General features: G+C 41.4%; 1 long non-coding RNA gene across 3 annotated transcripts in view; it reads right to left on the bottom strand.

Moving 5' to 3' along the window:
* LOC123331393 overlaps window positions 1–24,216 on the bottom strand; it is a 184,392-nt gene extending 160,176 nt beyond the window's left edge. The window contains exons 1-2 of one of the 3 annotated variants that reach the window (XR_006548004.2): window positions 22,737–24,216; window positions 21,266–21,432 (exon numbers count right to left, since the gene is read on the bottom strand). This is a non-coding gene — a long non-coding RNA (uncharacterized LOC123331393). The remainder of the gene's footprint in view (window positions 1–21,265; window positions 21,433–22,736) is intronic. The other 2 variants (XR_006548001.2, XR_006548002.2) reach the window with 2 other exon arrangements.
* Window positions 24,217–25,360: the final 1,144 nt, after the last annotated feature.

Raw genomic sequence — 25,360 nt, 5'->3', positions numbered from 1 at the left:
GAGTTCCCACAACAGAGGTGTTGGGCTGGGAGAGACAGTTCTTACCTTAGCACCCAGTCCTCTTCTAGAGCATCTTTTGGGGCAAGGGCTAGGGAGGGAGTGGGCACAGGAATGGGGTGGGCGCAACCCTGGAGACCCTGATCTCTCTGAGCCCTGCTGCTTAATCTGTCTTTGCCAAACTTCTTCAGTTCAAGTGACTTTCTCTCCTGGGACTCTGTGATCCTTCCTCGAGCCTGTTCCCTTTAAGAGACGCCCCTCCCAGGCTGTCAGACAGAGCTCAACCGTTCTGTTGAGAGAAACTGTGAGCCCAGTTCGAGTTTCCTGTCCAAGTCCCAAGTCTAGGATGAGGCTGGGCCTCTGGTTCAGTGTTCCTAAATGGCCCATGAAAGAGAAGTTTCTATGATAAGAGACCATTGTGCCCAGAACATATAGATGCCCTCTGACCCCAGTCCCAAACATCCTGTGGAAATAGCCACAGGCCTGTAGTTCTGAGGTCTCCCTAGAGGCCTGGCTCTGTACTGATGGCTCTGACAGGAGAAAAGGAAGCCCAGCTCATTCCAGAGCCCGGCATATACCTCCCGCCCTCACCTACCCAGGCGCACACAGGTTGCGACTCTTGCTTTAAAGCCAGGGGGAAATGGCCTGGTATGATCAGGAATGTTATTAACACATAGCAACTAAGTCAACCATGTCTGCTGATAAGTGCACAATGATGACATTGGAACTTTACAACACCTACCATTTTGGGGGCAATTCTCATGCCAATAGTTTCTAGAGTCGAACTCATTAGTCTTCCCCATAACAATAAGTGAGTATTATTATTCTGTATTTTCTCAACAGAAAATCAGGGCTGAGAGAGGAAAAAAACTCGTTTATTCAAAGATGCACAACCAAGGGGCTGAGCCGGTTGTGCAGTTAAACACACATAGCCTAACCCAGAGCTGAGCTCTTGTTCTGCAAGCTCCAGATTCTTTCCTTTACAGGCATGAAATTTAATGACACGGGTTTGATAATGAGCTTCAGACCTTATTTGTAAATTCAGGGGCATGTATCCCAGCATAGGAACTAGAGTTTTCATTTGTGTTTTCCTGGGAGAAGCCTCCTTATCCACTCACCCCACATGAATGATAACACATGCTTTTCCTCCCTGTTCCACACCCTCCAACTCCCATGGTCTCTAGTGACTTCACACAGCACCCCTCTCAGTCATCCTTACTTCTGGGCCACTTGGCACTGGCGGGCAATCTAGAAGACTCTCGCTCTTACAGTCCTACCTCATCCTTGGCCATGAACAGCAAAGGGCCCATAATTCCTTTTTACTATTTAATAAGTTTTATAAATTTGACTTCTCTTGATTGTTTCAGTCCCATTTGCTGTTTCCTCTTCCTCTTCCACCCTCAACTGGGTGGATGCCTCTTCCCTGCTCCATTCCCAGGCTCGGTCCTGAGATATCTATCCTTCCTTAGGCCAAAGGGTCCCAGCCATAAAGCCAAGAGTTGGCAGAACCTGAAGAAGATCCCAGGGCTATCTACCTGTAAAGCTTTAACCAAAGAAAGTGACTTCTTCACCAGAAATGTCCCAGGGAAGATGGTGCCGCTCTCCCATGATGGCATCAAAAGGGAGAAGCCACAGGTCTGTGACAGTCCCCTCAGCCTCCCTGAAGGCAGGAAGCAGTCAACAGGGTCAGGAACACCGAGGGGCTGCATTTCAGGAACCGTCCGCTCAGGTCAGCAGCCCACCTGCAGACCCAAAATCCAGACGAGGAAGTTTAAAGAGCTCCATGGGCCTAACCCACATCAGCTCAACCAAAGCCACAGAACCAGCTGGAGTAAAGGGATACTTTGTGGGAATCAAAGACTCTGGGAGTAACGAGGTGATCAGACCTTAGCAAGGTGCTGTCCAAAGTCAGACAGTAGGAGTATATCCCATTCCTCTACTCTTTTGTACTACTACTCCCTCTGGGTCTTGGTTCCATTTGAAGGGGTAAAGCAGATCCTTGAGGGCCTCCAGACCCCTAGGGGGCACCAGAACTTCCGTGCTCTCTGCAATAAACATCTACAATACAATACAGACAAGTGCATGTCTTGGTAATCGTGGCCACATCCCTATGCATTGTCCTCCTTACAAAGTCTCCTTTTCTACACTGGAAAGAGTGGAAGGGAAAGGAAACAAGGAGATGAGAGGGGAAGAAAAACCTTACCTACCATTCACTCATTACTCTAGTAACTACTTAAATGTTGCATTTTAACCCTTCCAGAAAAGGTGCTTGGTACATTGCGAACACATATATTAAATTTCTACCTTTAAGCTCCCAGAACCTAAACAGTAACAACAAAGCAAGCACTCTGTTTACCCATCTAGACATTACACTGGGAATTCATGTAGTACATGAACCACACTGTGACAAGTCCAGTGGAATGGCCCAGAAATAAAGGTAGTAGATCTTCAAGAAAATGGCAAAGCTCATCAGCAATCTGCAGACTTAATGCATCTGCAGAGTGACCTCTTCCAGCTCACTCTGAAAACTGGATTACTGAAGATTTAACTCCAGGGCCCAATTCAGGTAGGTCTGATGCATGTAGCTCTCCTTTCAGCAAGGTTCTTTTGGGCCTGGTTATAATCTAAGATTATATAGACCTATAACCCAAAAGTCTATGGTCAGACCCAAACCCAAAATGTCTAGGATAGCAAAAGAGGAAGAGGAATACACCCAACCAAGACAGACTAGAAACAGTGAGAATTTAAATGTATGTGTGTATATTCACACATATAAACACTTTTTTTTTTCTTTTTTTAAGAACAGGAAATGAGTGAATCCCAGCATTCTGAAAGTTCACTTTGACAATCATAAGAAACAGACAGGAATGAAGACTGACCACAGGTAATCAAAATCAATTTTTTGGAACTCAACATTGAGTTGACTTGAACATATTTTTTGAATGCTAACTACACCCCTTTGCTAAGGCTGGGGATACAAAAATGAAAGTAGTATCATCGTTGCCCTTGAAAAGCATACAACCCAATAAGCTATCACTTCCATTTCTCTGGCTTCCATTTGCAATCTTTTGACCATCTTAAATGTTATACAGCCCTAGAACAAATCTGGAATCACAGTCAGTCTTCCTCACTAATAAACCAGCTATAAAAAGTTAAATAAAGCAAGAAGTGAAAGATAATAGCAATCATTTACCAAACACTTTCTGGGTACCAGCCACTACGTCAAGTGCTTAACCTTGCATCATCACCTTAGACTGCAACAGTCATGTGAAGTAGGCCTGACTGTTACTCAGCATTGTAGATAAGAGAACAGAGGGTAGGCGAGGCTAAAGAATTAGCCCAAACATATGACTAGCAAATAGTAGAGCTGGGACTTAGACCAAGATTCCTCTGACACCAGAGCAGCAGATTATTAACCACTACACTGCATTATCTCCCAGGGTGTCATAGAACCTACTGGGGCATCTCACAAATCATGTCTGATTTGACTCTGGGATGGTAGGCCCGATGAAGAAATGTACATTGAAGGAAGTATTCAAATGTCAGAAAGGATTTTGGTTCCAACCAATTGATTAAGAAAGAGTCTAGGAGGACTCTTAGGCTGGTAGGTACTAAGAAGGAAGTGGGTAGGTGGGTAGCTTGGCTGGAGAAAGGAATGACAGGTTCAGGAAGTGGGTATATATGGCCAAAGCAGAGAAAGTGAGAGACTAAGTCAGAAATGGAAGGTGGGCACCCTGAACTAAGGAATCTTTCTTGTAGATCACATGGAGTCTTTGAAGAATCATGAGCAGGAAAATGGTATACAGAAAGCTGAGGAAGCAACTGATCTGGGGGGAAGAGGTGGACAACAGGGTAGATAGGAGAGGCTAATGCCAGCATCAGAGAAGGCTCCAAATGTACAATCTAGGATGGGGTTAGAAGAGCTAAATAGCCTCCGTGGACACTTTCTATTGTACCTGAGCTGCTGGCTCTGAGACTTGAATAGAAGGAAGGAAGATGGAAGAAGAGGGAAGAAGAAGGAAGGCGGCTTCAGGTAGATCTGGAGGCTGATTGGATGGGATGAAAGTAAAAGAGAAGAGAGTTAACTGATTCTAAGTTGAAGTCTGGGAATCCTGAACAATGGTGCTATTATTAACAGAAAAAAAAAAAAAAGAAAGAAATACACAAGGAAAACCAGGTTTGCTGGTTGGGGTTTCCAGGTGTTTGTCATGGGTTGGGAAACAGAAGCAGAGATGAATTTTATTTTTGGATACTTTAACATGATAGAACTACCATTTGTAAACTTTCGACTCCAGCCTGAAGCCTGGAAGAGATATCAGGGCTGGAAGGTAAATTTGGGAGCCATCTATTTCAGGAGGATCAAAGCGTTCTCTGCACCTAAAGGTAAAAGAACCGTCAGTCTTCTGAAGCTGCAGCCCTTTTCTTTTTTCAAAATGGGGTTGACTTCACAGGGTAGAGATAGTGGGGACACTATCAGACATCGACTGTCCACTGGACAAGCTTTGAATGTGGTGCTTTACATGTATTATCTCATTTTATTCTCCTCCCCACAGCCTTGTAAGGACAGGGTTATTTCTCCATTTTACAAGTCTCAGAGAAGTTGATTAGATTCCACAAGATCATACAGCTCATACACAGCAGAGCTAGAAGTCAAATGGGATTCCCAAATGCAGAGTTGCTTGCGTTGCAGTCATGGTGCTAGGTCAACTGGATTAGCTCAGTGGTTTACTTCAAGGCCAAGGTCAGAACAGTTCTTTAAACCATTAGTCTTCAAGCACAGACCCATTCTGAGACCAGGAATGGGGCTGCCAATTTTCCAGCTTCTAATATCCCCAAAGCGCCTGGAAAATTCTTCTGTCACAGGTATTTGGCCCTGGTAAGATGCTCATAACCCATTCAACCCCTCAGATCTGATTACAACAATGTTAGCAGAAACAGCTACCTTTGATAGCAATATTAAGAATTTTTTAATCCTAAGGAAGTTGAATACAAGGATCAAATACAAATTAGAAAAATCCATTTATGTAACCAATTGTTTGCAACTGGGTCCAAGAAGATTCAGAGCAGCAAAGCAGCTTTGAAGTTATTTCCTGAGAAGTGTGTGAAGAATCCTTTTTCTTACACATGGACATGGCAGGTGAGAACTAAGATTCTTTTCTTAATTAAAAATGCCAAGTTTGATTCCACAACACATACTTCACTCAAAGACAGTCATTCTGCAAAGCAGAGCCACCAATAATTGGACCCTTCCACAGTCTGGCACTCTTCTTTCCCCTTGGGAAGGAGCCGGCTCCTAGAAATGCAGACAGCGCGTCCCCAGACACAGGGAGTCGTCACCAGGCTCTAATAACTGCTTGCCTTGCCAGGAAGACTGGCAGGTCAGGGCAAGTCCACGGCCTGCAGCATCTGTGCCCAATTCATTCTCCTCAGTAAGTGAACTTTCTTCTCACCCTCAGAGTAGGGCAGAGATCAGGCAGAACAATTTCATAGGCTTGGACCTGGAAAACATCCATCTGGGATGCCACCCTCTATATATGGGGCATAAGAGGTTTTCATTGCAAGAGAATCCTTTATCCCAGCTCACTCACATTTCCCACAGCCCTTAGGTATGCAAACCCACCCCCCACACATCCCTCCCAGCAACCAACTCCCCACCCAGCATCAGCCACTCAGCTCAGGCACTGACTGTTTTCAAGTAGACCTGTCCAGGAATTGCACTGCCATGGTGGAAACTAGAAGTGAGTTTAAAACCTAACTTTGATGTCATGAAGAATCGCCCTTGATAGTTTTTGAATGAGCAGAGTTCTCTTTGGGAACAGAGTTAGCGCCATTTGTTCGAACAACGAGCTATGGCTTTTTCCTGGGGTGTCAAGATGTTTGTTCTGCTTATTGTCCTTGTTTATTTTTGTTGGCTTCTATACTCAAATTGGATTTAGTTCCACAAAAGCACACTCCCCAACTTCAAGATATTTTAAGATCTATTTAGGATTTCATTTTTAAATGCAGCATTTTATGAATGAGTCTGGCCCCCTAGTGGCTGGGTAATAGTAGCCCATGTGACAGTACCGTCATTTGGGGAATGACAACTGAAGACAAATCTTGGCAGGTGCCGCCCCTAAGGAAGGAGAGTGGTAGGCTCAAACGAATGACTGCCCATGTTTGCCAGTGTAAGCCCGGTTGTAGAAACATCTGTCCCAGCTAAATAGATAGACAGAGACTTCTTGGCATTATGGACTAAGGGCGATTTTTTTTTTTCTTGTTACTTAGGACATTGTGGAAATCCCTTTTCTCACCCATTTTTTAAAAGAAAAAGCTCTTAAAGGCAAGGACAATGTCTCTTGAGTGCGTAACACTCAGTAGTAGGAACTCCCACTCTACAGAAGAGGAAACTGAAGCTCAGAGTCTAACAGGTAATGTGTGGCAGTGTCAGACTCACATACGTGCCGGTGGCCCGTTCTCCCTGATTTCCCTCTGGAGGTCACGGTCCCAAGAGCAAAGGCTCTGAGCTCAGCCAATCCTACCCAAGTCCCCCGGGCTCCATAACAGCACTTCCTGCTTGATCATTCTTCTTCTCACCAGGTACAAACCCTCTCACCTATATGTAGAGTATGTAGCTCAGGGTTAGCGTGGGAGGTATGGAGAGGGAGAATAAAGAGACTTAGAAGCCACAGAGTGTCTATTCTGTATACAGACAAATATGTGTGCATATTACCGATTTACTGAGTACTTACTAGCTAAGGGCATCCTGGGACTTGGCATAGAGAAGACATTCAATTAATGTTCAGTGAATAAAAGTCTACATGAATTCACAAGCAAATGCTTGGGGCTGGTGCACTGGGACGACCCAGAGGGATGGAATGGGGAGGGAGGAGGGAGGAGGGTTCAGGATGGGGAACACATGTATACCTGTGGCGGATTCATTTTGATATTTGGCAAAACTAATACAGTTATGTAAAGTTTAAAAATAAAATAAAATTTTAAAAAAATTTAAAAAAAATAAATAAAAATAAAAATAATAATGGGTTTCTGCCTTCATATCTTTGAGAGAAGTCCCAACTCTGTGGTCCTGAACAGAACACTCTCTCTGGCTACCAAGCCACTGATCTGCAAATGAGAAACTAGTCTAATGGAGTTTTTTGGCCCTTCTCATCCAAACATTATGGGGATAATGCTGGTTTGTGAATCTTCTCCACAGGAGGAGCTGCCCTCTGTTAGATAGCTCCTCCATTCCTCAGCAGCCCTGGGAGCTCAGTTAATGTGTGTTGACTATAAGCTTTGTGAGCTGGCTAGACTGCAGAGTTAGCCAAGAGTCAAGTTTCCTAGAAAGTGAGTTTCCATTAAGTGATTTTCATTTTTCTTCTCGCTTCCATTGTCAGAAATTAATTTTGCTTGGGCTAGCAAGAAATAACAGCTGAAAGGTATAATAAAAACATATTGAAAATGTCAGTGGTAAGAGAAAAGCACACAGATTTCCATTTCCTCAACACAATGGCCTAGGTATACGGAAATATCATGGGTACAAAGAAAGTTTAAAAGTCTAGACAAAATAGAGAAAGCCCTCTTTCAATAGATTAGCTTCCAAGAAAATAACAGTACTTTACCTCCCTGAGGCCAAGACTGAATCAGGAGACAAGAGCTAAGTGACTATTGCCACCACTGCCTATGCTGGGAGCATCTATGGATCTTCAACTATCTCATCTAGGGTGAAGAGCCAGAGCCACCCTGCAAAAAGCCACAACTCAAGTAGGCTGTACCCTGGGGAAAATGTGACCTAGAAGAAAACCCACCCAGCAGTGGCAGACAACAAAGAAAATGGTCTGTGTTAGCCCTGGCTTGGGTGGAGCTAACAATAACAAAAATAACAATAAAATTTCTATGAGATTTTGTAACCACAAACTTGGCCACACACAGAGGTTTGGGAACACAAATGGTAGTACCTACAACGCTCACAAAAAGAGCAAGGGAATTTTTATTGCAAAATAATATTTTCAGCAAATGAGTTTGCAATCAAAAATACATACAACAAAGGAAACAAGCCACTAAGAATGAAAGTCAGCAGAAACAACGAATAACAGAGGATGATTCATAACAACTTTAGGTATTAGAATTACTGCATGCAAAACATCATAAGAATATTCAAGATGTTTTTCTAAAATTTAAAAAACAAATCTGAAAATGAACCTACTATCACTTCTAGAAATTAAAATAGAAATTTTTTTATTTAAAATTCAATGGGTTAAACCACAGGGAAAAACAATCACAACTAAAAAAATCAAATCAATCTGAGGAAAGTAAACAGAAAATAACACAAAGAAGACCAAAAAATATGAAACAAAGGGTAAGTAAGCACAAGGATAGTAAGAAGATGCCACATATACCTAACTGATATTCTGGAAGGAAGATAACGTTGAGAATTTTCCCGAACTAATATGACTTCAACCCTTTTATTCAGGAATTTCAATAAATTTGAAGCAGGATACATCCTAGACAAAGAAAAAAAGAAAGAGCCAGAAAAAAGCAAAGATGAAATTCTCTAAAACAATAAAAATTAAACTTACAGAAGAATTATCAGCAACAAAGACAGAAGTCAATAGACAGTGGAACAAAATCTTCAAAATGAACTTTCAATCTAAAAGTTTGTACTTAGAGAAACTCTTTCAAGAATGCAAGTAAAATAGTTTTAGGTAAACCAAAAAAATGAGAAAATTTACTGACAGACTCCCACTAAAAGTGCTCCTTAAAGGACAGACCTCAAAAAAGAAAACTACCCCAGAAGAATATCTGAGATGCAAGCAGGGGGGTGAAGCACACAGGAAGGGTGTAGTAGCTCTGTGATTCTGACTGTGTAAATCACCATGAATAACATCAACAAGACACACTCCAGCTTCTAAAAATACAGCAAAGCTCTGCTTTAAAATTTCTCTGAATTACCTTCATTCTTTCCTTTCCTTTCAGTTTTATTAAGATACAACTGACATACAGCACTGGATATGTTCAAGATATATAAAATAATGATCTGACTTATATATATCATGAAATTATTATCACAGGAAGTTTAGTGAACATCCATCATCTCACACAGATACAACACTGAAAAAACAGGGGAGAAAAAGGTGTTTCTTGTGATGAGAACTCTTAGGAAATTATATTCACTCAAGAGAAACACAGCTTTCACAGATATTCTTATTTCTCCCAACTTCTTTCCTCAAGCCTCCTTGCCTTTACTTTCTCCAACTTTGGGTACAGTTAAAAGCTAAATTGGCCAGACCTTACTTAAAGACAGAAGGAGTCATCAGGATATCAAATGCCATAAAAAGTTCAGCCAGAACACCTCTGGTGCCCTAAGTAAGAGCACTTTTCATGGATTGTGGTTGGCTGGAAGTGAAACTGGGGTAAAGAGCAAGGGAGCGGTCAGTACTGAGTGAGCCCTGACATGTGGTCAGTTCACCAGAGGATGAGGGGCACAAAGACAAACACAGAGGTCAAAGGGGACCCTGGGTGTCTGCAAAGACCTCAAATAAGCCTCCATTCTAAGCCCAGAGTAAATGAAACTCATTTAACAGAAATTCAAACTTCAGAAATACATGAATTGCTTGTAATTCCAAAGAATTAGTATCCTTCTCTTTTAAGATTTATTTCTTCAAGGTTTGTTTCAAGCTCATGTGTATTGAATGTTGACTCCACACCAGTCATAGAGTGCTTCACATACATTATTGTGTAATCTTCAAATAACCCTTATGAGGGGATTACCATTTTTATTCGCACAAGGAAACTAGAACTTGGAACAGTTGAGTAATCTGCCAAAGGTCATGGAGCTAGCAGGGAATCAGTCAGTACTTGAACCCAAGTTAGTCTGACTTCAAAGCTCATGCGCTTCTTTTTTTAATTTTTTTTGGCTCCACCGGGTCTTAGTTGCAGCAGGTGGGATCTACCTGCCTGACCAGGGATTGAACACAGGCACCCTGCATTGACCACACTGAGTCTTAACCACTGGACCACCAGGGAAGTCCCAAAGCTCATGCTCTTAATCACTGCACTTTTTGGCCTCCCTCAATTCTACTATAGGACCCTATTTACAGTTTTTAATGTGTAGACCACCACATAATAGTGAAGCAATTGTGTGTGTATACACTTCATTTATATTCCTGGTGGCTCAGACAGTAAAGAACCTGCCTGCAAGGCAGGAGACCCCAGTTCAATTCCTGGGTTGGGAAGATCTGCTGGAGAAGGAACAGGCTACTCACTCCAATATTCTTGGTCTCCCCCGGTAGCTCAGAAGGTAAAGAATCCACCTGCAATGTGGGAGACCCAGGTTTGATCCCTGGGTTGGGAAGATCCCCTGGAGAAGGGAACAGCTACCCACTCCAATATTCTTGCCTGGGGAATTCCATGGACAGAGAAGCCTATCCATGGGGTCACAAAGAGTCAGACACAACTGAGCGACTTTCACTTCACTTCATACTAAGTTGCTTCAGTCGTGTCCAACTCTTTGTGACCCTGTGGATTGTAGCCTGCCAGGCTCCTCTGTCCATGGGATTTTCCAGGCAAGAATACTGGAGTGGGTTGCCATTTCCTCCTCCAGAGGATCTTCCCAACCCAGGGACTGAACCTGCATCTCTTTCATTTCCTGCATTGGCAGGTAGGTTCTTTACCCACTAGCGCCACCTAGGAAATCCAGCATACTCAATAAATGTCTGTTGAACATATAGTTCTATGACTTTTTCAATAGCCTGTATATAAACACTTTCCTTGTAGCTCAGCTGGTAAAGAATCTGCCTGCAATATGGAAGACCTGGGTTTGATCCCTGGGTTGGGAAGATCGCCTGGAGAAGGGAAAGGCTACCCACTCCAGTATTCTGGCCTGGAGAATTTCATGGACTGTATAGTCCATGGGGTCGCAAAGAGTTGGACACGACTGAGCAACTTTCACGTTCACATTCAAACACTTTCATGCTTTGGGGTAAAGATTGTTTAGAGACACTCAGTTCAGTTCAGTCACTCAGTTGTGTCCGACTCTTTGCAACCCCATGAATCGTAGCACGCCAGGCCTCCCTGTCCATCACCAACTCCTGGAGTTCACTGAGACTCAGGTCCATCATGTCAGTGATGTCATCCAGCCATCTCATCCTCTGTCATCCCCTTCTCCTCCTGCCCCCAATCCCTCCCAGCATCAGAGTCTTTTCCAATGAGTCAACTCTTCACATAAGGTGGCCAAAGTACTGGAGTTTCAGCTTTAGCATCACTCCTTCCAAAGAACACCCAGGACCGATCTCCTTTAGAATGGACTGGTTGGATCTCCTTGCAGTCCAAGGGACTCTCAAGAGTCTTCTCCAACACCACAGTTCAAAAGCACCAATTCTTCAGCATTCAGCTTTCTTCACAGTCCAACTCTCACATCCATACATGACCACAGGAAAAACCATAGCCTTGACTAGACGAACCTTTGTTGGCAAAGTAATGTCTCTGCTTTTGAATATGTAGGCCAATAAGGTAAGGACTGAGAAAACAACTTTTCAAAACATGGTTCAGAAGCACTGATGGAGTCAGGAGAAATGGATTCCACTTACAGTTCTGACATTAGCAACTTTGCTATTTCACTTCTCTAAACATACAACAAGAGTAAAACATGGCCCCTAATTTGTATCACTTGCCAATTTCCATGATGTAAACACTCCCACCATGGCTGATTTCTAGGAGGCATGCAGTAGCCCATCATTTTCCAGTATTTCCACCACATACATACAATAGACACAAATTACCTCAAAAGTTTCAGTAATGGTAAAACACAGTAAAATAATTAGGGAGTGATTAAGTTTTGAGTGTTTATAACTTTTGTTTTGGGAGTTGGTAATGGACAGGGAAGCCTGGCATACTGCAGTCCATGGGGTTGCAAAGAGTCAGACACGACTGAACTGAACTTTTGTTTACTTAATATATATTACCTTAACTATAGTTAAGAAAAGTTTGGGGTTCCCTGGTGGCTCAGAGGTTAAAAAAAATCACCTGCCAATGCAGGAGATGCAGGTGACATGGGTTCAATCCCTGGATTGGGAAGATTCCCTGGAGGAGGGCATGGCAAAGTATTCTTGCCTGGAGAATCCCCATAGACAGAGGAGCCTGGCAGGCTACAGTCCATGGGGTTGCAGACACGACTGAGCAACTTAGCACACACAGCATCTCTAGGACAAGGTTGGGCCTCTTCTAGCCTGCAGTGAGGGGCTTCCCTAAAAGGTGGCCTGAGCAGCTGACCCAGTGGGAGCCAGAGGTCCCTACCAAGTTCATGATGCTCTCGGGTACATGGGGACAGTGAAAAGGCTGGGGAGACCTGGAAGACAGCCCTTACTTGACAGTGTTTCCCAGGACTAGCCTAGGGCTTAACTAGGGCTGAGCACTCAACCAAAACTGTCCACGGAACTTCCTCCGGCTCCCCTGAGCCATGTCTCTCTATTGAGCAGTTCACCTCATACTTCCAAACCCCTTCCACATCCCCACTCCTGGACTGAACAATCTGTCTTTAGCTGCAAACGCAGTCATGTATATCCTTCAAATGAGTCTGAATTCCAGTTACAGGAAAAGGCTTCACCAGTCAATTCCACCCTGGAATGAGAGGTGAAACATTGTCTGAAGGCGCTAGAGCATCGCACAGAACACACGCGTGTGAACTCTCCCCTAGTCTTAGGCACCATCTATTTGGATGATGTATTTTGACCCTGCCCATGAAAGGTGGGGCTGCTGCTGCAGTGAGGAAACTGCCTACGGTTAAAGGGAAACAGGAAAGAATGGGAATGCCTCTTTGGAGCGCCTCATCCACAGTAACAGCTATCATGAAAATGACCCCAAATTTGCCTCTTCTCATTTGGGAAGGAAGAATTTCCCTTCTCAAGCTTTTCAAAGGGTATCCCTGGGGCTAGTTTTAGATGTAGGGGATTTCTAACTTCCAGAAAAACTGAAAAGTTTATGAAGGGGCATGAAGGCCCCAAACTGGAAACCACATCACAGGATTTGGTGACTTGGGAGTTTAACAATGGTGTTATTTGATAGTGGAAAAATTAGGAAGGGTCTGAATGTCCATAAAAGGACTGCTAAAATAAATGAGGTGCCTCATGGATAAAATTCTGTTGCCATTAAACATGATGTTGAAGACTATTAATGATGTGAAAGACAACTGATATACAATTAGGTGAAAATTTGCAAAACATGTACAATAATAGTCTACCCAAGTGGACAGTGGTAATCTCTGAATGGTAGAATTATCAATTATTTTATTCTTCTTCATGATACTCATTCACTTTTAAAAAATAAATTATTCACTTCTTAAAAATCAGTGAGTATGAGTGATTTTGTTAAAAAAAAAAAAAAGTGCGTCCATACATATTAAAAATCTTGAAGCATACCAGAACATAGAATTGTGCTTTTAATTCAGGTAAAAAACCAAGGAACCAAAGATCCATTTCAAACCAAACCAAGACTAGTCAGCAACGATTCAAACCATTCTCTACACGATAGAAACTGAAACTTACAGATTCACAGACTCTCCGTGAAGCCAATGAAGTACATGTGAGCTACAAAGATCTCAGTGATGACACAGTGAACCGTTAGTTATCGTTTCCAGAAGTCTTCCTTACTCTGTGCCAGGAATCAGGCTAAGCACTGCATCATCTCATTCAATCTTTCAACAACCCTATGAAGCAGATACTACCAAGCATGAGTCCCAGTCTTTGGGTGAGAAAACTGAAACTTGAAGATGTAAAGGGATTTGCCTAAGGACACACAGCTAACAAACAGATGACCCTGACCTCTGTCTCTGCACAGATGCAAATCCTTTCATTTGATTTTTTTCAGGTACCACACCCTATGGATGTTGCCAACAATGTCTCTTTGGCCATATTAGGCCAGGGTCCTCACTTAACTATCAAAACCAAGATCTTTTTTTTCTATTTTAATTATCAGAAGATAAAAAATGTTAAAAGCACAAAGAATCTGTGTACTTTCTTCTAACAGTTACTGGAGGAAAAAAGCTAGCCCAGGTCCATAGTCCTGTGCAACAGAATCAATGCCAACAAGCTTCAAAAGAAAAGATTGAGTTTCACCAACCAGCTGGTTATCTGTAGACAAGCCAGTCAGCTAACTGACTTAACAGGATTTGTTTTAGTTTGTTATAACTGATTGCTCAACTTAAGTTCCCCTCTTCTACTCTATTCTTGTCCCCGCCCTCCCAATCAAGGTGGAGGAAAATCAAGGTGGGTATAGAACCCATACACTCTGCGCAACAGGGCAGGGAAGCTAGGCTAACAACCTGTATTTCTCTACATTTGAAACAACCTTTTAATGTTGGCTTTGTTTTTTGTGAGTTTTTCCCCCCCTGAACTGATGATACTGTGTCGCACTGAATTAAGTGAAGCCTGTTTGAATATCTTGAAAGACACAACAACATAGAAATACACTGGCCTTTATAACTGACTCACCTTATTGTACAGTAGAAACCAACACAACATTGCAAAACAGTTATCCTCCAACTAAAAAAATAATAATAATAATGGCAACAAATTAAAAAAAGAAAGAAAGAAATAGTTCTCCATAACTTATTTCAAAATTTTAATGTGTTCTATTAGGCTTTTAAAAAATTAGATAAGTTGATTCTAAAGTTTATATAGAACAAGAAAGGAGCAAGAACAGTGATGAAAAGTGTGAAAAGGAAGAGCCACGGCAGGGAAGGAAGATTAGCAGTACTAGTACTAGTAAAAGATATCATCAAATCTCAGCAATCAACATAGTGTAATGCTGGCTTATACAAAGACAGGCAAAAATAGTCACAAAATCACACATAGACACAATGTAATAAAGGCGACATTCAAATCACTGGAAAAAGTATGGACCACTAAATAAATAGTGTTGGGACAAATGGGTAGCCACTTAGACAAAATGCAGTTGAATCCATTCCTCATGCTTCACTGAGTTAACTTCAAAAGAATACAAAATTAAACTTTTGGGGAATTCCTGGTGGCCTAGTTAGGATTCTGGGCTTTCACTGCCCTGGCCTGGGTTCAATCCCTGGTTGGGGGAACTGAGATGCTGCAAGACATGTGTCCAAAAAAAAAAAAAGTTTTAAAAAACCTCAACCGTTTTAAAAGAAAAATGGGAAAATATCTTTCATCTTATAGTAAGGAAAGTCTTTTTGTCACCCCAAACCCAGAAGCCATAAACAATTAATAAGATCAACCATACAAAAAAAAATACTCTAATGTTTAACATTATAAGTAAAGTTAAAGAATAAATAAGAAACTGGGAGAAATGTTTTCATATCAGATCACAAAAGAGTAATCTCTTTTGTATGTAAAGAGCCCCTAGGTGTCAATAAGTAAAGACCAGTTACACAATAGAAAAATGGCCAATTAAAGAAATGTAAATAATGAGGTGGATGAAACTGGAGCCGATCATACAGAGTGAAGTAAGCCAGAAAGAAAAACAAGACAAATGCTAACAAGTATGAAAGAAGAAATTAACAATAACACAATAATAGTGGGAGACTTTAATACCCCACTCACACCTATGGATAGATCAACTAAACAGAAAATTAACAAGGAAACACAAACTTTCAACGATACAATAGACCAGTTAGACCTAATTGATATCTATAGGACATGTCATCCCAAAACAATGAATTTCACCTTCTTCTCAAGCGCACATGGAACCTTCTCCAGGATAGATCACATCCTGGGCCATAAAGCTACCCTTGGTAAATTCAAAAAAATAGAAATCATTCCAAGCATCTTTTCTGACCACAATGCAGTAAGATTAGATCTCAATTACAGGAGAAAAACTATTAAAAAATCCAACATATGGAGGCTGAACAACACGCTGCTGAATAACCAACAAATCACAGAAGAAATCAAAAAAGAAATCAAAATTTGCATAGAAACGAATGAAAATGAAAACACAACAACCCAAAACCTGTGGGACACGGTAAAAGCAGTCCTAAGGGGAAAGTTCATAGCAATACAGGCATACCTCAAGAAACGAGAAAAAAGTCAAATAAATAACCTAACTCTACACCTAAAGCAACTAGAAAAGGAAGAAATGAAGAACCCCAGGGTTAGTAGAAGGAAAGAAATCTTAAAAATTAGAGCAGAAATAAATGCAAAAGAAACAAAAGAGACCATAGCAAAAATCAACAAAACCAAAAGCTGGTTCTTTGAAAGGATAAATAAAATTGACAAACCATTAGCCAGACTCATCAAGAAACAAAGGGAGAAAAATCAAATCAATAAAATTAGAAATGAAAATGGAGAGATCACAACAGACAACACAGAAATACAAAGGATCATAAGAGACTACTATCAACAATTATATGCCAATAAAATGGACAACAAGGAAGAAATGGACAAATTCTTAGAAAAGTACAACTTTCCAAAACTGAACCAGGAAGAAATAGAAAATCTTAACAGACCCATCACAAGCACGGAAATTGAAACTGTAATAAAAAATCTTCCAGCAAACAAAAGCCCAGGTCCAGACGGCTTCACAGCTGAATTCTACCAAAAATTTAGAGAAGAGCTAACACCTATCCTGCTCAAACTCTTCCAGAAAATTGCAGAGGATGGTAAACTTCCAAACTCATTCTATGAGGCCACCATCACCCTAATACCAAAACCTGAAAAAGATCCCACAAAAAAAGAAAACTACAGGCCAATATCACTGATGAACATAGATGCAAAAATCCTTAACAAAATTCTAGCAATCAGAATCCAACAACACATGAAAAAGATCATACACCATGACCAAGTGGGCTTTATCCCAGGGATGCAAGGATTCTTCAATATCCGCAAATCAATCAATGTAATACACCACATTAACAAATTGAAAAATAAAAACCATATGATTATCTCAATAGATGCAGAGAAAGCCTTTGACAAAATTCAACATCCATTTATGATAAAAACTCTCCAGAAAGCAGGAATAGAAGGAACATACCTCAACATAATCAAAGCTCTATATGACAAACCCACAGCAAACATTATCTTCAATGGTGAAAAATTGAAAGCATTTCCTCTAAAGTCAGGAACAAGACAAGGGTGCCCACTTTCACCATTACTATTCAACATAGTTTTGGAAGTTTTGGCCACAGCAATCAGAACAGAAAAAGAAATAAAAGGAATCCAAATTGGAAAAGAAGAAGTAAAGCTCTCACTGTTTGCAGATGACATGATCCTCTACATAGAAAACCCTAAAGACTCCACCAGAAAATTACTAGAACTAATCAATGACTATAGTAAAGTTGCAGGATATAAAATCAACACCCAGAAATCCCTTGCATTCCTATACACTAATAATGAGAAAATAGAAAGAGAAATTAAGGAAACAATTCCATTCACCATTGCAACGGAAAGAATAAAATACTTAGGAATATATCTACCTAAAGAATCTAAAGACCTATATATAGAAAACTATAAAACACTGGTGAAAGAAATCAAAGAGGACACTAACAGATGGAGAAATATACCATGTTCATGGATTGGAAGAATCAATGTAGTGAAAATGAGTATACTACCCAAAGCAATCTATAGATTCAATGCAATCCCTATCAAGCTACCAACAGCATTCTTCACAGAGCTAGAACAAATAATTTCACAATTTGTATGGAAAAACAAAAAACCTCGAATAGCCAAAGCGATCTTGAGAAAGAAGAATGGAACTGGAGGAATCAACCTACCTGACTTCAGGCTCTACTACAAAGCCACAGTCATCAAGACAGTATGGTACTGGCACAAAGACAGAAATATAGATCAATGGAACAAAATAGAAAGCCCAGAGATAAATCCACGCACATATGGACACCTTATCTTCGACAAAGGAGGCAAGAATATACAATGGATTAAAGACAATCTCTTTAACAAGTGGTGCTGGGAACTCTGGTCAAACACTTGTAAAAGAATGAAACTAGAACACTTTCTAACACCATACACAAAAATAAACTCAAAATGGATTAAAGATCTAAACGTAAGACCAGAAACTATAAAACTCCTAGAGGAGAACATAGGCAAAACACTCTCTGACATACATCACAGCAGGATCCTCTATGACCCACCTCCCAGAATATTGGAAATAAAAGCAAAAATAAACAAATGGGACCTAATTAACCTTAAAAGCTTCTGCACATCAAAGGAAACTATTAGCAAGGTGAAAAGACAGCCTTCAGAATGGGAGAAGATAATAGCAAATGAAGCAACTGACAAACAACTAATCTCGAGAATATACAAGCAACTCCTACAGCTCAACTCCAGAAAAATCAATGACCCAATCAAAAAATGGGCCAAAGAACTAAATAGACATTTCTCCAAAGAAGACATACAGATGGCTAACAAACACATGAAAAGATGCTCAACATCACTCATTATCAGAGAAATGCAAATCAAAACCACTATGAGGTACCATTTCACACCAGTCAGAATGGCTGTGATCCAAAAGTCTACAAGCAATAAATGCTGGAAAGGGTGTGGAGAAAAGGGAACCCTCTTCCACTGTTGGTGGGAATGCAAACTAGTACAGCCACTATGGAGAACAGTGTGGAGATTCCTTAAAAAACTGGAAATAGACCTGCCTTATGATCCAGCAATCCCACTGCTGGGCATACACACTGAGAAAACCAGAAGGGAAAGAGACACGAGTACCCCAATGTTCATCGCAGCACTGTTTATAATAGCCAGGACATGGAAGCAACCTAGATGTCCATCAGCAGATGAATGGATAAGCAAGCTGTGGTACATATACACAATGGAGTATTATTCAGCCATTAAAAAGAATACATTTGAATCAGTTCTAATGAGGTGGATGAAACTGGAGCCTATTATACAGAGTGAAGTAAGCCAGAAAGAAAAACACCAATACAGTATACTAACGCATATATATGGAATTTAGAAAGATGGTAACAATAATCCTGTGTACGAGACAGCAAAAGAGACACTGATGTATAGAACAGTCTTATGGACTCTGTGGGAGAGGGAGAGGGTGGGAAGATTTGGGAGAATGGCATTGAAACATGTAAAATATCATGTATGAAATGAGTTGCCAGTCCAGGTTCGATGCACGATACTGGATGCTTGGGGCTGGTGCACTGGGACGACCCAGAGGGATGGAATGGGGAGGGAGGAGGGAGGAGGGTTCAGGATGGGGAACACATGTATACCTGTGGCGGATTCATTTTGATATTTGGCAAATCTAATACAGTTATGTAAAGTTTAAAAATAAAATAAAATTGAAAAAAAAAAAAAAAGAAAAACACCAATACAGTATACCAACGCATATACATGGAATCCAGAAAGATGGCAACAATAACCCTGTATATGAGACAGCAAAAGAGACACTGATGTATAGAACAGTCTCCTGGACTCTGTGGGAGAGGGAGAGGGTGGGAAGACCTGGGAGAATGGCATTGAAACATGTAGAACATCATGCACGAAACGAGTCACCAATCCAGGTTCGATGCACGACATTTCATCATGTTTCATATTCCTGTCCAAGAGCATGTAATATTTCTACTTGTTCAAGTTTTCTTTTGGATAGTGTTTTAAAATTTTTTATTTACATAGAACTTGAGTGTTTCTTATTGTCTTTATCTCCAGGTATTTAATTTTTTGTTTTTGTTGCAATTGTAAATAGTCTTTTCTTCCATCACCTCATTTATATTGAGAAAACTTGATTTCTACACATTAATTTTGTTCCCTACTAGTTTATTGTATTCCCTTACTGCTTGTTGGTAGTTTTTCAGTTGATTTTTTTCAGTTTTTCAGATATCCAATGATATCACCTGCCATATTTCCTCTCTTCCAATTCTTACACCTCTAATTTATGGTTGTCTACTTGATTTGACCATTATATTCTGTAAGCTATAGTAAATTGAAATGATCATCTTTGTCTTGCTGCAGAGTTCATTGGAAATGCTTCCAGTATTTCACCGTTAAGTCTGATGTTGGCTTTTGAATTGGGATAGATTTTTTCCTCATGTTTAAGAAGTATCTATTCGTATGTTATTAATTTTTTTTTAAATCAAGGATGTTTGTTGTTTAAAATCCCTTTACAATCTATGAAGATGATCATCTGATCTTACTCCTCAAATCTACTTATAAGATTAATTATGTAAATAGATCTCATAATATTAAACCATCCTTACATCCTGAAATGTATCCCACTTATTTATGATATTGAATTTTGACTGCTAATTTTTTGTTTATAGAGTTTAATTCATGGTAATAAATAATATTGATCTATAGTTAAAAAAAAAAGAAAGAAAGAAAGAAAAAATACACTGGCCTGGCTACACCTGGGGTTTCCGAACTCCCCTCCCCAACACCTGGACAGAAGTACTACAATCCTGACCTCTAGATCTGAAGGTATTAACCAGCAAGACTCACACACGCTATAGATGAGACAACTCCTGAAACCACCCCAGCACAGACTGCCTGAGCAACATGGCAGGGAGGTCTATTTAGAAACAGTGTAAACAAGCCAAAGGTATGAGGAAACTGGTGCCTTCCCCAGGCAGGCCTCCTCACACTAATCGTGGAAGGGTGTGTTTCAGAAGTCCAGCTTAAAGGGAGTGAGAAAATCTGAGGCTTCTTTCCATAATTCTCATTCGCTGCTAAAGCCGTGGGGCCAGGATGTGTGTTTAAAGCCTCCTTAATTCAAAGACTTGTTATCTTTACTTGACCTTATTTCCTGTCATTGGCGAGAATCAAGCTGCTCCCATTCCCCCTAATAGCCATATAGTATAACTCTTGCTGGGAACAACTGCTGTGTGTACCTTCCTTTGTGGCAGGCCGCAATCTTGGGAAGTAATATGTCTGTTTTGAAAAGAGTCATTTACAGCCTGCTGTTTGACCTAAGGGATCCAGGAGCCCACCCTCTTCTGGCCTCACACACTGTATCTCCTTCCTGAGTTTTTCGCAGGTTTAATGCAGCACAGGTGGTGATGTGTTTCCAAACCAGGTGTCAGAAGCTAAAGCCATTCGCTAAAATCATTTGGCTCGGATTTTCCTTTTTGGTTCAGAATTTAACAGTGTGAACTGCGGGGACTTGGTGATGGCTCAACTTGATTTTTTAAATACATTTTTGACTGTCCTTTATGCAGTTTTTCCTCCCTGCAGTTTAACAATCCCCAGAGATGCTGTAATCCTCAGAGTGTCCTTATGGACACTTCTCAGTGCAGTGGCCATGCTGCACACAAAAACTGACAGCTCCCCCACTGACTGGATGAGGGCTGGGATGCGAATACCTGATCAGGTCACAGAGGGGCTGACCACAGAGAAGGAACACCTGGGCAGGTGTGTGGCTGGAGCTAGAGCAGGTCACCATTCCTGTCATTGTCCATGGTCCTCCTATACCAGGGAGCATCCAGAGTTCAAGGGGGCCAAGCCAGGGACGGCACAGGTTTCTATAGGCCTGCTCATAATAGAAGTTAGAAAAACAGTCACATTTCTGCAGCATGCACCTGTTCCATCGCTGCACTTGATAAACAATGTTTTGCTTTATCCTCACAATAAATTTCTGTGGTAAGTGTTATTGTTAGTTTCTGTTAAAAGATAAGGCAATCGATTCAGACTCAGGTTAATTTATCCAGTCATACAGCCAATGAGTGGTAGAGATGGGTTTAAACACAGTTGATTCTAACCTCACAGTCTTTAACCACTGACTATGTCATACCAGGAGAAGGACATGGCAGCCCACTCCAGTATTCATGCCTGGAGAATCCCACGGTCAGAGGAGCCTGGCAGGCTACAGTCCATGGGGTCGCACAGAGTCGGACACGACTGAGCGACTTAGCACATGCCGTACCATCCTGGGGTGTTTTATGTCTGTGCACCCAAGTATTCAATACAGGATATCTGAACATGGTAAAGATGGAAAGTTGTTGCTGCTGGTCATTGACAAGACACCACGAATGACTCAGCCCAATTTCATCAGAGGTTCTATCAGTTTGAAAGTGAAAGTGTTAGTCGTTCAGTCTTGTCCAACTCTTTGTGATCCCATGGACTGTAGCTTGCTAGGCTCCTCTGTCCATGGGATTCTCCAGACAAGAATACTGGAGTGGGTAGCCATTCCTTTCTCCAGGGTATCTTCCCAACCCAGGGATCGAACCCAGGTCTCCCACGTCGCAGGCAGACTCTTTACCATATGAGCCACCAGTAGAATACTAAACCCTATTCCATCGAGATAATCCCAGACAAGTTCCTGGTGGCTGATAATGACTTTTTGGTGGAAAATACTGGAATCGGTTCTACAGCCGGTTCTCTTACTTCATCACCTTGGTGAAGTCATTTAGCTTCTCCAAGGGGTACAGCTGGTGTGACTATCTGTTTGAGTTGCCTAGAACAGTACTGTCTACATCTATGGCTCCACTGTAACTATGAATGGGGTCCCCTGTTACTCTCTATAAAGTATTCCAGTCTGGATCATAAGTTATACAGTCACTTCAGTGTTCCTCTCATAGGGATATTTCCCCGTTCTTTGAGTAGCAGCACCTTGATGTTTGAGGAATTCAAACTGTGGGTTAAATTCTTTTCACCTGCCTTCATTAATCAAGGTTGAAGACTTGCATGCCAAGCAGTAGATAGCCTTGGAGGTTCTGCCCTAGCTGTTTCCCAGGAACTTGGGGTCAGCCTGGCTAGTTTGAGCTAAGCCGGTTAGGACTGGATGGGCCCACAGACCCCTCCCCCCAACTGGGTATGCATGAGAGTCCAACCCACCTTTCAACGTCAAAGAACGGAAAACTCCATCCTCAGAAGGCCTCGAGGCCTGCAGCCTAGTTACGTCTGCCAAGAAGGCTAATTACCGCATCTTTTCTCCACACTCCCCGTGCTTTAGACCACCCTGCTTCTTTATTCTTTACCTTACAGATATTCCAGCCCTTTGCCTTCAGGGAGCAGTATCTGAGATTTGGTCTCCCGCCTTCTTGCTTGGCTGCCTTGCAAATAACTGCTCTTCCTGCTGCAAATACCGGTATTTCAGCCTGGCTTGCAGCGTAAGGGGTAGTACAATCCGCCTGCCCTAAGTGAGTTCGATAACCCAAGCTGGCCAATTAGCGGTCTGCATCCCCGGGCCATGGCAATGGTCAATGCTGAGCAAGTGGCCCATACCCAGCCAATGAGGGTGGGCATGAAGGATTTCCATAGAAACTAACAAGGGGGCGTGCTCTCTTTCCAGGGAGGTTGTTGGGTTCCTAGACTATCAGCTGAGAGGCGTTGGCAGCCTCATCATGAGGAACACCTGCCACAGAAGGAAACCGTGCAGACTATAGAAGAGCTAAGAAGTGGAAGAGCTAAGAAGCCCATATTATCCTGATGATATGGGCTTAAACCCCTGCCCTGAAGCCAGATCCATGTGAGGACTTTCTATCTAGTTAAATGCAACAATGATTTTCCTGTAATGCACAAGCTAGTTTGACTTGGGTTCTGTCGCTTGCAACTGAAGATGGGCTCCCTGAGGAGAGGTTGGATTAGAGCATTTCAGCTCTGGCATGTCATGTTCACCCACATGCACATGCGTGCACACACACACATACACACTAAATAAGGGTGCATAAAGCTCCAAGCCCACTGAGAAAACCGAGGCATTACTCATCCGGGCCTTTCCAGATTTGGTACTTACTTAGTATTTTAAGTGTTAATATAGTTAATATTTTAAGTATTACCGGTTTGGTAATACTTAGATGAACATCTAACTTTACCTAACCCAGTGGTTTTCTGACTTCTCCATGGAGACCTAAGTTCTAAGGACATGTCAGTGATCATCCTAGGGGATGGAGGGGAATAAGATAAAAAAAGATAAAGAGTGAGATGGGGCCAGGCTCAACAGCCACCCCCTGCTTCATTCAGTTCAGCTCCACTATTACCTTTTATATATCAGGAATTGGCTTGAGAGCTCATGTAGGGGAGAAAAAGAATTCCTTTGCTCTAAGGAATTCTTAGAGCAAAGGAAAGACTCTCTTGGTCCAAACCCATCATTTTTAATGATGAAGACTCTAGAATCCAGACCTAGTACATCTCCTCACCAACTCCTCCTCCCCCCTCCCACCGACACCCCCATCACCACCACATGGTCACACAGAATTGATATAATAGAGACGACTTGAACTCTGTCTGGTTCTCTGACGTCTCAGTGGCCTCTTTAGTATAATACAGAACCTTTTATTTCACACTATTATGTAACCAAATAGAGTTATAGCAAAAGCAACATATATTTATATATTATATAAGTATAATAGAAATAAAATATCAGGCTAGCTTGCTTGCTTAGTGTCTGTATCCCTGGCTAGACCCTAAGCCCCATGTGAGAGGGAACCAGGTGGACGGAAACCTTAAATACAGTAGGAGTTCAAGAAAATTTTGCAGTAAAAGAAAAGAAAAACTACCAGTTTACAGATGCTAAACACCATAGGGATGAAATCATCAAAATCCAGGTTGCAGAGAGTTCTGCAGTACAAACATCGGTTTCTTCAACAAATAAATCTCAAGGGGAAAAAATGGAGAAGAAATCTACAGATGAAGAGAGCTCTGAGGAATATATGAAACAGATGTGATGTGCAGATCTGATTCAACTAACCAAATGTTAAATTTATGGGAAAATCAGGAAAATTTCACAGACCATGTAAATGTTGGTTAATATAATTTCTTTTATTTAGGTGCAACAATGATACTGAGGTTGTGTTTGGCCAAGAGTCCCTATCTTTAAAACTATACATGGAAATATCTACAGTGAAGATGATACAATGGCTGGAATTTTGTGCAAATAATCTGAGGGTAGGGGTGAAGGTTGGGGTAGAGATAAAGGAAGATTGGCCTCAAGTTGTTTATTGCAAAAACTGGGAAAAGCCTATGTGAGGGGTGGGGGTAGGTCCTTGGTACTATGTTGCTATTTTTGGGTATATCTGATGTTTTCTATAGTAAAAAATTAGAAGAAAAGATGAGAGGGAAAGAAAGAAAGGAAAAGAAGGAAGATCCAAGTCTTTTCAGTCAATTTTGGATTCAAATCTTGGCTCTTCCACTTACCAGTGTGAGACTTAAGATACTGCTTGTCATCAGTTTCCTTAACTGTGATGGAACGAAAAGTAGTGCCTGTCTCCTAGCATGGGTTGTAAGAATCAAATAAAATCATATATGTAAAGTGTGTCTAATAAATTGAATATAATAAACAGTAACATCTACTAAGACCAAATACAAAGCATGCTGCCCTTATTATCCAAGTATAATTGGTGTTTATAAAACCAATTATAAAAATGGCACTTTGGGAATTCCCTGGAGGTCCAGTGCTCAGGATCCTGCAGTCTCACTGCTGAGAGCTGGGGTTCTCAAGCCACATGCTGTTGCCACAA

The sequence above is a fragment of the Bubalus bubalis genome, chromosome 23, assembly GCF_019923935.1.
Source record: "Bubalus bubalis isolate 160015118507 breed Murrah chromosome 23, NDDB_SH_1, whole genome shotgun sequence".
NCBI lineage: Eukaryota > Metazoa > Chordata > Mammalia > Artiodactyla > Bovidae > Bubalus > Bubalus bubalis.
This window is presented reverse-complemented; position numbering and strand designations above follow the sequence as displayed.